The sequence below is a fragment of the Pinus tabuliformis genome, chromosome 7, assembly GCF_031772625.1.
Source record: "Pinus tabuliformis cultivar Carrire ecotype Pingquan chromosome 7, CPIR1, whole genome shotgun sequence".
Lineage (NCBI taxonomy): Eukaryota > Viridiplantae > Streptophyta > Pinopsida > Pinales > Pinaceae > Pinus > Pinus tabuliformis.
In genome coordinates, this window is record NC_142293.1 from 1143319079 (window position 1) to 1143337207 (window position 18129).

The 18129-nt window shown below is 37.0% G+C and overlaps 1 protein-coding gene across 2 annotated transcripts in view; it reads left to right on the forward strand.

Annotated features, from left to right (window-relative positions):
- The window catches only part of LOC149251543 (uncharacterized), a 297774-nt gene that overhangs the window by 149876 nt on the left and 129769 nt on the right, over window positions 1-18129 (forward strand). Inside the window, exon 9 of one of the 2 annotated variants that reach the window (XR_016266900.1) lies at window positions 6852-6977. The exons of the other annotated variant lie outside the window; for it this stretch is intronic. The gene's annotated coding sequence lies outside the window, so the exon portion shown is untranslated. The remainder of the gene's footprint in view (window positions 1-6851; window positions 6978-18129) is intronic. 2 annotated transcript variants of the gene reach the window in all.

Sequence of the window (18129 nt, forward strand, 5' to 3'; positions counted from 1 at the left end):
CCTAGGGAAGCCTTTGATGTTGGCAACGGATTTCATCCTAGGAAGTTTTTTAACCTCCCTGAATTATGTGCGTTTCTAAACATGAATAATCGACATAGTTTTTCCTCCAGCTTAAACCCCAAAGCTAGGGTGGAATCTCTTGACAAGGTCTTAGGTGAGTTCTAGTGTTATATCGAGTCTTTGTAAAAGTGTGTTTGAGAATAATTTAAGCACATTTGGCTAAATTATTTAATTACAAATCACTTAGTCTATACTAGATCATATTGTATCGTAGAATTGGGTAAATTGTTGAAGGTATGAGTCTAAATGTGTATTTCCTCTTTCAAGGGTTGATATTTTAATAATTTGATGTAAAAAATATTTTAGTGCATGGTCTCTCATATTTAAACACCATGACCAAAATATTTGAGGGTGGAAAAATTATTAATCTCCTGTAGTGTCAATTAATTAATTTTTTTGGCTAAATTAAATAAAAATCCTAAGCCAAAAAATTAATTAATTTGAGTCAAAAAATAATTATAGAGAAATTAATTCCTCTCCAAATGGAAAATTCGTGGGGCAAAGAGAAGTCAATTTTTTGAGGTCCCCCACTAAGGGAAAAATGGATACTTTAAGAAAATTTGAGCCCTTGGACCTTGGTGGTTAAGTCAAATTCAAAATTTTGGGGAAATAAATTCAAAATTTTAACTTTTGGATTAATTAAAAGTGAGTTTTAAGAAAATTATGATTTTTTCTTCAAAATTAAAAATTCGACAGTGGAGATTAAAAGATGATCAAGCTATTTTCAACGGTCGAGATTATTTTGACGGAGATCAAGCCAACTAGCTGTTATTTTCCACTTGGAGGGGTTTCTCTATATAAGGAGGTCATTTTGCTTCTATTGAATATCTTTGGATGATGTAATTCTTGAACGCTGATATTGAGTTGTTGCTCTGTTGGGAACATTTTGTATCATAATAGAAAGACTTTGGGGTTTAGTTCATGGTATTTTTCTTCCGCTGATCTATGGTATGTGTTAGCTATGTGGTATCATGTTTAGAAAATTTAATGAACTCGGTCTGATCACTGGGAAGGGAAATTCAAATCCAAAAGTAAATCAATTCCTCTTGAAGAATTTATTGAGGGCTGAGAGGAATTCGACCTTCCAATTTGAAAATCAAAACCTGGAGAATAATTACCATTTGGCTAACCTCCACAATTGCTCCAGAAATATGATGAAATTCAGCCTCTAATAGGGAGAGATTTGGCCATGTCATGGTGTTCCAAAAAAATAATAGCTTGACGTCCAATGATGAATAATAGTGGCTGTAGTAATTCGGTCTTGTAGGAAATAATTCTTCCGCAACAAATAAGTACTTTAGCTCCTAGAGAATGTTATCAAAATAACCTGCAAGTCAAATCCAACTAGAGTGGCAAATATTGTCCACCATAGAAGGAGAAATGCTAGCTAGGGTGGCAATGAGATCCATTGAAACTAAGGTGAGGGATTTTGCTTGAAACCCTTGATCTGAAACTCGCTTGAGTTTCTCTTCAATAAAATCAGAAATGATCAGATACAATAGAGTGATTAGCAATGAGTCCATCATTCTTTTATAATTTTTCATTGAGTCTCTCCAAGCTTTTAGATTTCCCTTTTTAATGTTATTTTATTGGTGGGGGCCACTCTCCACTAAGTGATTTTTTGCCATAAAATTTTATTTCATTCCCTTTTCCAATAAAATAATATTTTCTGCCATTATCTAATAAAATAATATTTTCTCTCTTGTTTATTAATGCCATCAAAATTGGGCAAACTCCTTTCTCACAAAATTAGGGACATTGCAAGCTAGCACATGATCCATTTCAGTAGCATGTGATTCGTTTTTGAGTTTTAAGGATTGGTTGATGTGGTGGATCCTACAAGGATATGGGTGGATCCATATCCATATCTAGATCCAAAATGCAGAGCATCAAGATCTTGTGGATCCATATCTGCATCTGGATCTGAAATGCTGATCTGCAGGTCCAACATTAGGACATTGTGGATCATGTAACACAAGTTCAAGGTTGCCTCATTGTTAGTTTTTTCTTCTTGTTCATCTATCTCTACTATCTCTATTTGTGATGAGGGTTTATTCATTTTCTTTGTTTTGGTTGCTCCCTTGTTTTCTGGCAATCTCAAGTGCTTTCACGATTTGTTTTTCACTTACCTTCACCCTTTACTAGATACCCAAATCTATTAATAGTCATCTAAGTCACCTGGCATGGGGACACGGGACACACATGACACACAAATTAAAGTGTCTGACACAGGCACGTAGACCACCTAGAACAAGACACATAGGACAAGTTATATATATATATTAAAAATTAATACTAAATAGATATTTCTTACACAAATTTTCATTCATGATACAAATTCAAACATAGATCTAGGTTCTACATTGTAAATTTAAAATTTGTAAGTTGTACAATGTAACATCATGCATACAAATACAATTGTGACAGATTCATCAATGATCCAATAGAAGAAAGCCAAGAAACTACAATTTTCTCATTGAGTCATCAAAATCAAACTTATTAAATGAAATTTCAGCCAAAAAGTGCCCATGAAATTTCCACATAATTTCCATGTCATAATATGTAAACCAATCGAAACCCTTTAAATTTAAAAATAGGTACATGTCCTAAATAATTTTAAATTATTTAATTTGGGTATCCGTGAAATATTTTATTATTAATTTGGGCATCGATGAAATATTTTATTATTAATTTGGGTATTCATGAAATATTTTAGTAATATTATTTACATACCTTACCCGTATAAATTAGAATGTTGAAAAGATAATTAATGCAATGTAAATCTTGATACAAATATAAATTAAAATGTGGGCCCATCTGACATCGATAACCACACCCCAAAAAAACCACCCAAAAATAGTCAAATATAATTTATAAATATAGATAATTATAGTTAAATAATTAAAAATAAATTATAGTTATAGTTAAATATAAAATAGTTAAATAGTTAAAAAACGTATTCTAAAAAGGACAAATTACCATATTCCACCCAAAAATATAAAATATATAGTTAAATATAAAATAGTTAAAAAACGTATTCCAAAAAGGACAAATTACCGAATTCCGGCCAAAAATATAGAATATATAGTTAAATAGTTAAACATAATTAAATATAAAATATTTAAATAGTTAAATATTAAAAAACGTATTCTAGAAAGAACAAATTATCGGATTTCGGGTGAAATTGTGGCTTTGGTAGATAATGCCATTAAAAAAAGGCCAAAAACAAGTTAAATATAAAATATATATGGACAGTTAAATTTAAATATAAAATATATATGGACAGTTAAATTTAAATATAAAATAAATATAGATAGTTATTTTAATAAAATGGTCATATATTGAGGGATTTCGATAAAAGTAAAAAATTAGAAAATATATTAATTTTTTTAATTAAATCTCGTGCTAATAAATATTGTGGAACATAGATAAAAGTAAAGTAATATTAAAAAATTGTCTACATGGCATTTTTTTTTATTAATTTCGTGATTTTTCCTTAGGAGGCCACATTTAGGATGAAATTTCCTCTAATGATGTGTTACATAGGTAGTAGCAATGCCAATGGAAAATAGAAATAACAAATACAAAACAACTACAAGGTAGTAGGTAGCTCATCAATCATCATCATCAAAATCAACATCAGTGTCATGGTCAACATTGCTCTCCTTTGCTGCATCCTCCTCCTTTGTATCTAATGTATTCTCTGCATCTGTTGGTGTGGAGGATGACCCCTCGAGTATCACCATCTTCAAAAGTGACAGGCTCTAGCACTGGGTCATTAAGATCCATGTTGGCCAATGCCAACTCAACACTGCTATCGAAACCCATAACATTAGGAAAGATATCCCACATCTTTGTCTTTCCCTTCAACCACTCATCCCTCTGCCTGTAAGTAAGACGAAGGTTGGTGTGCACATACGCCATTGTCTCTGCCCTGGACTGCCCAAGCCTACACTTCTTGACACTATACAAATTCCCATATGTGCTGCAATTCCTCTTGCAACAAGAGGATGAAGTCACCTTGGAGCATGGATGGAAGGATATGAGAGATAGCTATTTGTAGATCATCTTAGGGCTGTTGGCTGGCAAACGGAACAAGTAGGAGAAATGCTTTCTCCTAGGGGTTACCCACTTGGATGGGTAACAGGTATCTCAAGGTGTCAACCACATATAGACATCCGTATGACTTTTCTCTATTGCAGACGAAGATCACAATAGATAAGCAATTGAGTGAAGCCTCTTATTTTCTATATTGCTCAATTTAATTCTCTCATTAGCATGCTTGAATCATCCACTAGGAAGGCTTCTTTATTGAACTTAACCTTGCACTCCCCTCGGATCCTCTCCCTCAACTTCATAGTCTAGGTGCCATGGTGTGGCTCAACCAAACTCATGAATTTAGTTGGTTCCAAAGATGTTGTCTTCTCACACAGACGGATCTTCTTTAACATGCATGCTGTATCATGTTTTTCAACAAGTATGCCTTCCTCAAAGGAATGTTTATGCATTGTGTAGCTCTTGCCTTGTTCAACACACTCTCATGTTTTTCTTGGAGTCCTAATGCTCCCCAAATTCATCTCATTCTTACTATCCATGTAGTACCCACTTATCCCCTTTAGTTTCTCTTCCCAATTTGGAGGCTTTTCCTTTATATTAAGATGTTTGACTGCTTTGGGATTAAATATAGATGCACGCAAGTGTGGGGATGCTTGTGGTCAAACCTTGAAAGATGACCTCATCACTAGGAGGGGAAATTTAATTGAAGCCTCTTTTGGTGCCATTAGTAAGAATTTGCAGCCACCAACAAAATTGAAACAAATTCAACAATGGAAGAATTCCTGTAACCCAAGTCACCTGGTTCGAGTTCATGTTCAAATTCAAAAAAAAAATCAACCAAAACAAAATGACTTGAAATTTGACAAGTTTTATATATATATATATATATATATAAAATTTTAAATTATATTTTTATTATAAACATAACATTCATAATGTAATAAAAATATTAAATAATTTTAATATTAATTATATATTATAATTAAAATTATTAACCTTTATAACTTAATTTTATAAATATCTTAAATTTATATATATTATATAGCTATTGTGATAAATAGATAAGTTTATTAATTTAAATTATGATTATTAAAAACCTTTTAAGTTATGTAAATAATTTTTTTACATATATCTATGCTTCCATTTGAACTACACAGAACTGACTCACTGAGGCTTAAAGAATTGATGTCCGTATTTAAAAAAATGATTAAATTGTCTCTGAACTCACTATAATATTAATTTCAGGTTTGCAAATTTAAATGAACAAATTTTAAATAGGATTTAAACCTCGCTGAATCCATTTGAATATTATTTTCAGGCTCACGTTTGTGTTTAATTTGAAATTTTCCAACGAATTTAAATGAACAAATTCGATTTGGTTTTAGGTTCGGCGAATTTCGAATTTCATCGTTAAAATTCGCCGAACCTGGTGACTTAGCCTATGGCTATAACTGCATGCCAAACACTAAAGGGAGAAAGAAAATGCAGTTTTTATTTTGTTTCTTAAAATTGACAATTTTCTTCAATTTTTGTCCAAACACAATTTCAAGTGGGGTGTCCTGCCAATGGAAACTGTACAATTCTCCAATGTCTTTAACCCCTTTCCCTCTTCTACATAGATGTTTTCCAAAAATAAGAAATTTTATTTATTTTTTCAAGAAGAAACAACAATATTTCTTTATTTTTAAAGTTTTTTTTTTACAATATTATTGTTTAATTTTGAAAATAGGACGGTCTATATAGATGTCCTTGTAAACTCAGTGATAAGGATGTCTTGTAAAATGAGATCACTAGTCATGTGATCATTATGGATTAAATGATATTATCAAATTTGTCAAAAAAATTAAGAATATTTTTGAGAAAAAATCTTTGGGGATCACGAAAATTATGCTAGAAAGGTGTCTACCATCCCATAGGTGATGTAACTGTATGAAAGTCATACCCTCGAGATGGCCTCCTGATGAAGAATTCCTTGTTCAAGAACGATGATGCCCTTCCTTTTTTAATTGTTGTGCTGGTTGTACAAGTTAAATTCATAGCTGCCGTTTCAGCAGTGGTACTGTGTTAGCTCTCATCCGTATGATTTTTATCTGTCGTCCATTTGCTGCTGTTGGGTTAATTTTTTAATTGAGCCACCATACACTTTCAACCATTGTACATTTTGAACTTATTTCGTGGATTGCTACTTTTTTCTGGCTGCTATATGATTTAATTGAGACTCAATTAATTCGCATGGAAGGCAATCTATGTCAACAAATTGTACAATTTGCCTGTATGGTCAAATTGAGTCACTGTTGTACAAATTAATTTGAGCCATTGTAAAATTGAATTGAGTCATTGTCATATAAATTTGTTGAGTCGCAGCTGTACGAGTACTGCAAGTGTATGTCTATTTCTTTCTCCAAGGATATTTCAAACCTTCTGTTGACATAGATCTTTGAGGATTCCCTATTCCACAATCACTGTGGTTCGAATACCATGTTAAACTGCACTATAGAGAATATACTAGAGATGAGCAAGAGAGTCTGAATGAGAGATGTGTTATATGAATGTATTCGATAACATAAGGTGTTATATATATGTGTGTGTGTGTGTGAAGTTCCGTTATGAATTGAATTGCTCACCTAATTTCCAAACTACAATATGATATTATATTATTATTTAATGCATTATTACTAATGAAATATACATTACAATATCTAACAGTGTGACTTGAAATTCTTTTCAAATTTCAGATTTTGATGATGTAATGGTTAATTTGGAGAGTCTTGTTTTTGGAGGAGAAACTCTTTTATGATGATGAAATGTTAGATGTATGTATTTCTTTATGTGATGAGAATGAGACTGGCCAAATTTTTGAGGTTAGTAAATAATTATTTTAGCTTGATAGCCATTGTTTGGGGATAGATTATTGGATTGGACATGCTTTGGGGTTCCCATCTATGAAACAGATGCAGATGATCATAGGGATGAAAATGCTGATTATGTGCCCTCTTGGACAACCATGTTTAGTAGGTGATGGTAAGAAATTTTTAATTGTGATTTACAGCTATCTTTGCCTATATTTAATTCAGGAAATTTGTAGTTTCTGGACCATGTTAGTGATGGTAAAAGCGCTGGAAATTTTCATCCATCTTTTTCTTCAAATTTTTGTGTAAATGTATGTGATTCTTCAGCTGGGAATTACATTACTAGTGCTGAAAATTGTATTTAGCAGCAAGATTTTGAGTGTAGATTTTATAACATTCATTTTCAGCCATCTGTTTGTGATCAGAATTGCATTTCCACACCTAAAATTTCATCTCATACTACATCCCCATGCTTAGAAGTAGACATTTTGTTGTTGGATTAGCCTAGAACTTTAATTTCTGGAGGTGTGAATGATATTCATTTTGCAGATCAGCCTTTGGAGAGGCATTTAGAATATATTTTTCAAGTTGTTGATGGACTGCAATGTAATTTTTCCAAACCATTTTCCATCCCTCTTCAATATTGGATTGAGTTAGCATGTGCTGGAACCTGCTATCATATTTCAAAATTTTGTATTGGCTGCCATGTATGCAATGTAATTTGTTTTGCAGCAAAAAGAATGATCAGCTCAAGGTATGATAAAGGTGAAGATGGAGAAGATGCAGTGACTTTGAAGCCATTTTTCATTCAACATATGAGATCAAGAGGACTTGGAACCTACTTAGATGGATAGAGCTCTGAAAGAGCTTTCTAGTGGTATATGGAAGTCCGCAAATGGACCCACGGGACCAGTGTTGCACGAAGCGCCCCCCCCCCCACGGTTCCAAGCCCCGAAGCGCGTCCCGTACGGAAGCGCCTAGGAAGCTTGGCCGGAAGCGGCGCTTCCGAATTCGGAAGCGCCGCTTCGGCTTTTTTAGCCGCTTCCTGGAAATTTGGAAGCGTTGTACGGAAGCGCCGAAGCGCGCTTCGTACGGCGCTTCGGGCGTCGGAAGCGTGGCGCTTCGGAGGAGGAAGCGTGGAGCTTCGGAGGAGGAAGCGTACGCTTCCAGAAAAGCTTCCGGAAAAGCGTTTAGAAAATCGTTTTTTTTTCAATTTTTTTTTAAATTTTAGGTGAGTTTGCTTGTTGGGGGTGGGTGATGGGTCCACCTTGGGTTAGGGTGACGAATGAAGGCAAAAAAAAATATAAATATAGAAGATGCTCCCTCATGGTAATGTTAAATTCTTAAAGTAAAAGTGACATTCTCCTTTATTTTTCATTTTCATCCTTTTACTTAAATATTTAACATTACCATGAAATGACTCAGGATGTTTGAGAGTGGTTCCAGCCTCATTGGACTTCATATGGAGAAAATAGAATTTCATATCCTATTCAAAATTCAGCAGACTTAACAGTTTTCAGGAATTCAGGATCAATGGGATTGTGACATTTCATTAGATTATATCAAGTATGAAGGTATGCGATTAGCATTTAATCAAGAGCACCAAGCCCTATATGTACCCTAGTGTTGGTGTTGTTAATTGTTGAACTCCTTTGTCACGCGGCACGCCCTTAGCAAAAAATTACCTTTCAATCAAGTCAAAATCATCGATCAAACATGTTAAGCTTTTTCTACCATATTTTAAGTCTAATTAGGTAGTTTGATCAAAATTGGGCAATGTTGACTAATATCCCTAGACAATCGAGGTAGAGGCAAAGGCTAGACAAGAGGAGAAGAATCTAGATTCTAGATCATTAATGTACAATGGATGTTATATCTATCTTGATTTATGCAAAAATATGCATGTTTTCATGTCTTCTACAATTAATTTGGTATTTGGGATGTTTGTTTTGAGTATAAATGCAAAAAAATATATAAATATATATATATATATATATATATATATATATATATATAGCAGACGCTTCCGCGGACGGTTCGCTTCCTAGATTTTTGGAAAATGATGCTTCGGCATCCCCGCTTCCAAAAAACGCTTCCGCTTCGCTTCCACTTCGTGCAACATTGCACGGGACAGCTCACCTTGGGAGATCTTCCCGAGGAAAGCAAGGTGTAGTGCAGAAGTTTGAGGCTCCGGATGATGTAGCGCTGGGAAATGTGGCACAAGGAGAAGGCAATGCAGTAGTTAAATGGCCCAACACTCTTTAAATTTCTAACGAAGGAAATTTGTGAAAAACAAAGGCCTGGGAACCCCTTTCTCTCTTGATGACGCGTGGCAACATTCTACTGGCTCATGATGACTTCAGCATGATGTAAGCACAAGGGACATGTGTTGAGAAATCTATAGGGCAATGGTTAGGATGATTTCTCTTATACTTGATAATTGCTTGTGATGCCTTTTTACTTTTCTTATTTATTAGCTTCTTCTTGTATTATTATGTTATTCTTATCATCAAACAACTATCAAAACAAGAAGATCAACAATACACAAGAACACAAGATATAGGCTACAAGCCAGGGCCAAAACCTCTCCACTTGAGAGGAAAACCCACAAATCTCTTCTCTTCTTATAGATTCTTCAATTGACGAATTCCAAGACCTCTAGACCAAGACCAATACCCTTCCAAGACCAAGTCCAACCTTCTTGATGATGTGCTTCCTTTGTCCAAGTCAAACCCAGTCAAATCTCTTCCAACAACACAACTTTGACCCCCAACTACAGAATTTCGGCCTCTACTGCAGGTCTGAAATTTTCAGCCCTTCCAGCAATAGCTGCTTCCACACGTGTGAGCTAATTTAGGGCTTCCAAGGCTTCTTGAGACCTTCGCTTGAGTTTCTCCTTCTTCTAGGGCTTGAGGATGACCTAATGAGCCTTCCTTTGACCTTCTTTCTGCACTTTCTCCAAGTTTGATCCTGCAACAACAAAACCCTAACCCAGCGGCAGAAACCTTAGTCTCCTTCCTTTGCATATGTGATGAGAGAGAGAGAAATAACCCAATCACTTGATCTTCATCCTTCGTCTTCTTTCGCTAGCCTTTTTCTTCTTCTCCTTCGCTTACTTGATGAGAGAATGAATTGTGTCCATAGGAGGTCAAGTTCCCTCCTATATATAGGCTTCCATGGTGGATGAAATACACCAAATTAGGCTGTCTTTTAGCTGGCAGATCGAGTTGGTCTTGGAGGGTAGTTTAACACTTTTAAATACAAAAATAATTCTTTTTACAAGTTACAATGTGCCTGATGGGGTCTTCATCATACAACAATGACTCTTTTGACTTCTTGACCTAGGACAACCCTTAGGAACACTCAATGGGTGCTTGACCTCTAAAATAAAAATACCTCGAGCATGAAATCCATGCTTCAAGACAACAATAATAAATTTTCTTTCATTTTACAATATACAAGAATCAAAAGTACATTTCATATTTATGAAGATCGAACCTAGTTACACATTTTTCAACAACATGTGGTATGTGTTTTCGATGTTTTCAGGTAGTGAAGTGTGCCATATCTGAGTGACGCATGTCACCACCCAAATGCCACCACGTGGCATCAGAGACGAAAGCATGGTGTCACCTTGGAATGGCGTCCCCGAAAGGTTTTAAGAGGAGCACAGGCTAAGGGCATCCAGGATGATTCTGCTTTGGGCATATGTGGTAGTTGTAAGAGACAACTCACCTCAACTGGTCATTGATTGGCTCGCAAATGCATTCCCACCGGGACACCTCATCTCATTTCCCGGACCCCGGAAGGATTCAAGCAAGCGCATGGTAAGATGCTCTGCGCTGACTCAGCACTGGGAAACAGTGGTAGCTAACGAAGGAGCCGAGAACCAATAAAAAAAAGCTTGGGACACGTCACCCTAGAGGAGCCGCCTTGGAAGTAAATAAAAGGGGCACATGGGAGTCTCTTTGGGTCAAATTAGCTCTAGGACATGATCACGTATAGAGCGGCAGCAGACAACCAATAATCAAAGCGCATGTGGAGAGCGGGTCCTTTAGGACACATAATCTCGAAGCATAGCGCACAGTGAAATAAATCTATGGGAAAAAACTTAAAGAAAGGACTTAGTTATGTGTGGAGTTGATGACCAAGGGCGCGAAGAATTGTAAAGTAAAATAAAGTCCTTGGGGCCTAAAGCGCAAGGGGCCAACGGGCGGTTATATGCAGTGTTTCATAAGGCGCTTGGGCCCGCGGACTTATATATGGCAACGTTTTATTTCAAGAGCTTTGGGCCTATGTTAAAATGATTTGGTGCTTATAGCAAAGGCTTGAAGTCTAAAGCATCAAAGGGTCGGCAACGTGGAAATTTTGTTTAAAGTGCTTTGAGCTATATTGAAGGTTAATGCATAAACGAGCCGACATCATAATTTAGGCGTTTATGCCATATAAACAACGAAACACTAAAATTAATATTAAGAAGCATGAATGAGTTGGTAGCTAAGTTAGTAGAATAGTAGTTAAGACGAATATTTAGTAGTTTAAGCTAAACTTTGTGATGCTCCAAAATTAGAAAAACATTGCTAAATTCTGAAAATTCCAGAATGAAGGAAATTCGCTGACAAGCTAAGTCTTTCTTGCAGAAACAAGTGAGGAGAGTTAGAAGACTTGAAGAGCAGATTCAAAAGACTTGACAGAAACAAGACCAAGTAAGAATTAAGATTCATGCAAGCATTAAAATACAAGTTAAATAAAGAGCAAAGACTTAAAAATATCAATCTAAATTCTTTAAAAGCATAATCGAATTTGTAAGAAGGTGGTTGTTAGTGTGTGAAATGGGATGCTGCTGATGTATTTGGTGTTTTGTTCAATGATCAAATATTGCTGAAAATGTTTTGATGGTATAAATGGCGAGTGATTGAAGAGACAAATTATTTGTTCAAGGAAGTGGCCTTCATGATTTGAGTTTGAAAATGCAATGAAAGATGAATCATTGAGGTGAAGCAAGTGGTAGTTTGCAAGGGAGGGGTTGTAGCTCCTTCCAGTAGTTGCTGCTAAAATTTAAGGGTTGGAGCTCCTTTCAATGGTAGCTAATAGACTAGGGGTTGTAGCTCCTTTTAGTTGTAGCTGATAGATCGAGGAGTAGTAGCTTTGTTCTAGTTGTAGCTAGAGAATTTTGTAACAACAAGTTGAAGCTTTCTTTGTGGAAATAATTGAAGAGAAGTTTGAAGAAATTGTGTGTTCTCTTTGAGTTATTTATGTTGATTCTTGTCATGCTCATCTGAATTAATTGCTGAAGTATTCATTGGTGTTGTAGTGTCTTTAAAAGTGAAAGAAAGTTTTTAAAATTTCTACAATACTGATTAATTCCCCCCTCTTAGTATTGTCCTGGTTTCTAACAATTGGTATTACGACGAAACCAAGTTACTTCAGATTAGTTTTATAGCTTGAAGAAAGATCAAGGACCATGGCAAACCAGAAAGGAGGATATACAAATAGGGCACCTATGCTCAATGGAACAAATTATGTGTTTTGAAAAGTAAGGATGAAGACTTATATTCAATCACTTGGAGCTGATGTATGGGATGTAGTGGAAGGAGAATATCAAAAGCCTCAAACCTTGATTACTAGAGATCAAAAGATGGAGTTTACATGCAATGCTAAAGTTATGAATACTCTGCTTGATGGCCTAGTCGAATCAGAACTTAGTCAAGGTCATGGATTGCTCTACTGCAAAAGTTATTTGGGATAAGATGAGCAGGTACTATGAAGGTGATAGCAAAGTAAAGCAAGCCAAACTTGAAGGTTTTAGAATGTCAATTGAGTCTTTGAAGATGCATGATGATGAAGCTATTGCAAAATATTTTCGAAGAGTTGATGAAGTTGTGAACACCATAAGATGTCTTGATGAGAAATTAGAAGAACCTGTGGTAGTTCAAAAAGTTTTGAGATCTCTCCCTGAGAGATTTAATTCCAAGGTTTCAGCCACTCAGATGACAAAGTTGAAGACTCTCACTTTGGACCAATTACTTGGTGTACTCTCACTACTTATGAGATGAGAATTTATAATGGCAAGCCTACAACAAAAGAGTCAACCTTCAAAGTAGATAAGAAGCCTAAGGAAGAGCATGCTGATTCATGTTGTGAAATAGAGGAAGATGAAGCCAAGTTCATGAGGAAGTTTAAAAGAGGCTCAGGAAAGTACAAAGGTAAGTTACCTTTGAAGTGTTCTAATTGTGTCAAAGTTGGTCACTATGCTTCCAAGTGTCTGGAAAAGAAGAAGGAATATGACCGTAGAGAGAACTTTAGGAAAGTACAAAGGATAGAAAGAAGGCTAAAAAGAAGAACTTCTACACCCAAGATACTAGCTCCTCTAAAAGTGAAGGCAACCAATCTTCAGATGCAGACAAAGATGATGAAGGTCCAAAGGAATTTATGCTCATGGCCATAGACAATCTGGAAATTGAAGCTATTAATTTGGATGGTGAAGAGGCCAAGGTTTACCTAGAAGGAGAGCTGGTCAATGCCCTTGAGGAGATTGAAAGGCTGAGGAAGAAAAATAAAACCCGAAAGGAATTGTTGATTAAAGACAGAGCTTAAGCTGTTGAACCTCTTCTCCTGCAAATTGAAGAAGGTAAGAAGATTCAAGAAACATTAACTCAACAACTTAGTGAGAAGAGTCAAGCTTGTGGAAATTGTTTTGCTAAGGAAAGAGCTGGAAAAGGCAAATGCCTGGCTATGTTTTAATGCAAAATTTGGAAAGGGGACTGAAAGTTTGAATGAGCTTCGTGAAGCACAAAGGTTTTCAAGTAATAGAACTGGTCCTGGATTTGTGGCCGAGTCTAGCTCAGCAACTAAATTGAAGGGAAAGAGGTCAATTACCTTTGTACAAGCAACCAAAATTGGTGTTATAACGCTGCGGTGAAATATGGGCCAACTCAACAACAAGAAAAACAAGGGAGTGCGCAACACAATGTGTAGCCAAAGTAAATCAGCAACAATGAAATAAAAGGAGAAATTTCATTTATCAAGGAAAGAGCAACACTGCAGAAGAAAATCAAAATAACCAGAGAGTAACTCAACCAATGAACAAAAATCGATTTTCTCGTAGGTATGCAGAGATTTTTCCAGGATATTGTTTCACTTGCACAAATTGTAGGCACAAGGTAGCGAATTGTAGAGTGAATTTATCTTATAGACAACTTAGGCCACAAAGAAGAAATTATCAGCGAAATAATCAGTGAATCAGGCAGAGAATTAACAAATCCAAGTACAACAATCCGTTTACTCCTTTGAATAATTTGATTTAATGTTATAATTGTCAGAATTTGGGCCATAGAGCAGATGATTGTAGACTTAAGAATAAAAGGCCTGATCTAGTTATTGAGCAAACAAGCCAGGAGCCCAAAGTCTGGAAGTAAAAGGAAAATACAAAGCAATATAATATTGTCTTATATGCTCAGATTGAAGGCAATCATTAGTATGTTGATAATGGTTGTTCCAGGCACATGTCAAGAGACAAAATTAAATTTCTGTCATTGAAACCAATTGAGAAAGGTAATGTGACTTTTGGAAATAATGCACTTGGTAAGATTGGTGGTAAAGGAGTTGTTAGCCTAGCAAATAGCAGAGGAAAAACCAAGAATGTGTTGTTTGTTGATGGGTTGAAGCATAACTTGCTCAGTGTGTCTCAGAAGCTAAAAGTTGTCAAATCAAGTTTGTAGACACAGGAGAGATAGTAGTTGAAGCTGCAAGAACAAACATTAATGTCTATGTTCTAAAAGAGAAGACAAAGAGGTGTTGTTTGTCAAAGATAGATAAAAGTTGGCTATGGCATAGAAGACTTGGACATTTGAATTTTGATCAGATAGTTAGATTAGGCAAGAAGAACATTGTGAGAGACCTTTCAAAGCTTTCAAAGCCAGAGAATTCTATATGCAAGTCTTGTCAGTTGGGAAAGCAAGTTCGAGTTCCATTCAAGCCCAAGGAGAATTCATCAAGCAAGCCATTGCAACTAGTTCATATGGACTTATGTGGATCCTCAAGAACTCAGACACCCATAGGTAAATTGTATTTTATGCTTATTATTGATGATTTCAACAGAATGATGCGGGTTGCATTCCTAAGGGAAAAATCAGAAGCCGTTGAGAAGTTTAGAGACTTTAAAGCCTGTTACCCACCACCTGTGGGTAGTATATATAGGAGATTTTTTTTCTCCTATATATACCCCTTGCAATTATCAGATAGCTTGATGTGCCATTATCTCCGCCACCTGAGCCAAGCATGTGGTCCCTCACCCACTTGTATGTTTGAAGGTGGGCCTCCTGACCTCGAAGGTATGACTTTTTATTGGTATAGTTGAGTAATTTTCCTTACTTGTCATGGGCACTTTTGGGCATGGATTGGTGGGGGCATTCGGCGGAAAGAGTGGGCTAGGTTTGTACTCTTGTCTCCACTGCGCGATCTCGTGGTTAGCCTTGTATCCTAGTCCCATGGGGTCTCCTTTATTGCCCATTAGCTTTAGGGTTGGCACTACATGGGAAATCCCGACTTTGGTTGCGTGGTCTGGTTTTCCCGACACCATATACATCACTACCTTCCACTCATTTTAGCTCCATTCATCTCTTTTCCCATCTGGGTCCACATGGGTCCATTGGGTCCACATAGTGTTAGCCTACCCCTCCTCTTGTCCACACCTTGGGTCGGGCCTGGAATGGTCCCAAGAGGTTGATGCAGCTAAAAAGAAAAGAAAAAACATAATTTGGCCACTCTCAATAAGAAATGTACCACAAAATGCAAAAGATGGCCAGGACATACAAATTTAGCACATGGGCAAAAGCCAAACATGAGCTCTACCCCTTATCCATGGCCATCACCCTAGTTCCTATGGGCCCTAGATGATACCCCTCCATCATTAAGGAACCCATGACTGTCCCAACCCCTGGTGGGTAATGAACTGCCCCACCTTAAGGGGGTATCCAATGCTATATATTACACATCAAGTTCTCATCCCTTGGACCCTTGAGCAGTTATGAAGAGAAATCAATCAAAGGCAAAAGGCATATGAAGAAGGGTGGAAAAAACAAAGGTCGGGGTAATTCATGTACCGTGATTTGCTCCCTCCTACACTCATATGCGCAGGTGTGGGCTTCCCTTGTTATAGCTACCCTTGCACCATGACATGTGGTCTGGATGATTACCCTGATCTCCTCTTCGTTCCATTACTATATTGTTTGCCACCTACCACTTGAGGGGTGTACTATGGACATGTCACCCCCTTTAAAGGTTGAAACCACCTAATAGGGTCTTTGATTAACCCCGTATTGAGCTTGGAGACACTTGTAGATACCAAAGCCTTCTATGGAAGGGCATGCCACCATGAAGTGCCCCATTGGTTCCATGACTTGTAAGCTCTTTTACTTGATTATTCTAATGATTTGTTGTATTGGAGGGCAAGGGGACGCATTGGATCTTATGTAGGATTGCATGTGGGTCCATTTGGGGCTTGGTCTCCCTATACAGGGTCTTGGCCCTCTAGAGGACCACATTGGCACTTGTAGAGTGAGCGTTGAGATCCATGGGCCTCCACCATAGCAGAGAGTACGTCATGGATCCCCAACACCACTTATTGATTGCTCGTGTTCCACCTTTTGGATGAGGATGATGCACCTAGTTCACTGTGCCCAACCGGCTCCACACTTGCACCATACACTTAGCAGATGATTGTAAACATTCCTAGATCTAACAATCTCTGGAATCCTACTGCAACTAGTTGAATCTACTTTACCTAGATCGTAAATTACATTACAAACTTATTTCAGATTTCTTCTTGAAATATTGAAGTAAATCACTGAAGCAGCCTACACCAAATTAAATATGATTCTGAAACATAGAAACTGAGCAAGGAAATACAAACACATAGGACATTGAGAAAATTACTCTGCCTCTCTCTGTTGATGATTCTCCGACTGAGAAAATTACTCTCGCCGGAAGCTATCCCTGCCCCTCAGCTGCAAGAAATCTCCTCAATTGAATTTTTCTCCTGAGAACTTCTCACTTCAGAAAATCGATTTCTTGATCTCCCTTGGTGTATTTTCCAAATGACCTTCAGGCCCCTTCTTATATCTTCTTGTTGGATAACCAATAGATTAAATCCTAATCAAAGGCTTAGATCGTTTTGACTTGATCTCCGTCTTTTTCTAGAAGATTCACCCACAATTAGATTAATACCCATTAATATTTTAATTTTCCTAAGTTTAGACTCAGGAACCCCATTAAAAATATTAATTTTCTTAATATAATCATTTCTGTGTGGAATTTCCCAAAACGGTTTTTGGGTTTTTTGGAATGCATGTGCCCAAGCCTCCCTGCTAAATTTGAGGCTTAGAGCGCATCTGATGCTACCCCAAATCAACACTCCCTCTTAGCGAGGAATGTGCTCTAGCAATATAGTGCTGCTGCATACTGCTCTGACTCTGAAGCATTGTCCTCTGCACTGCTAATGTTTGACATGCTGTCCACCAACTACTGTGCTACTGTTGCTACTGTACTGTTGCCTTTGACACTAGCACTGCCAATGCTACATTTGTACTACAACTCCCTCTCAAAGTACTATGCTATTGGCACTACCACTGCTAACACTACATCTGTATTGCAACTCAGTTTCTAGGAGAAGCAACTTAAAAACATCCAAAATTACTGAACTAACTATGTTCAGTATGATACCACGTGAATGCTGGAACTGACTGTTGCTAGTCTCTGCGCTGGCCCTATGAATCTACTACATTGCTGCTGACCTCTGCTTTGTGCCATCTGCATTGCTGCCGACTTTGCTCTGCGCTGTTCAGTTTGTGGCGCTTCTAGCCACTGCAACTGTCTCCCCGACACTCTTCAGCACCATCCGACACTAGTCCATCTTGCTACTGCAAAACTGGGCTCCCGTAACAAGGTAATGATCCTAGAGGTGGAATCCTCAAGGATCCAACCTATCTGTAGCTCTTTCGAACTACAACTCCAAATCAGCCCACCTCCTTCTTGGAGGTATCCTAGCTATCATGGCGAACTCCTCTTGTTCGATCTTTGCGATTGCAACCTTAGGATCGGGCTTCTCACCCTTGTCCTTTTTCTTCAAAGGACATTGGGATGCATGGTGGCGCATCTCGCCACA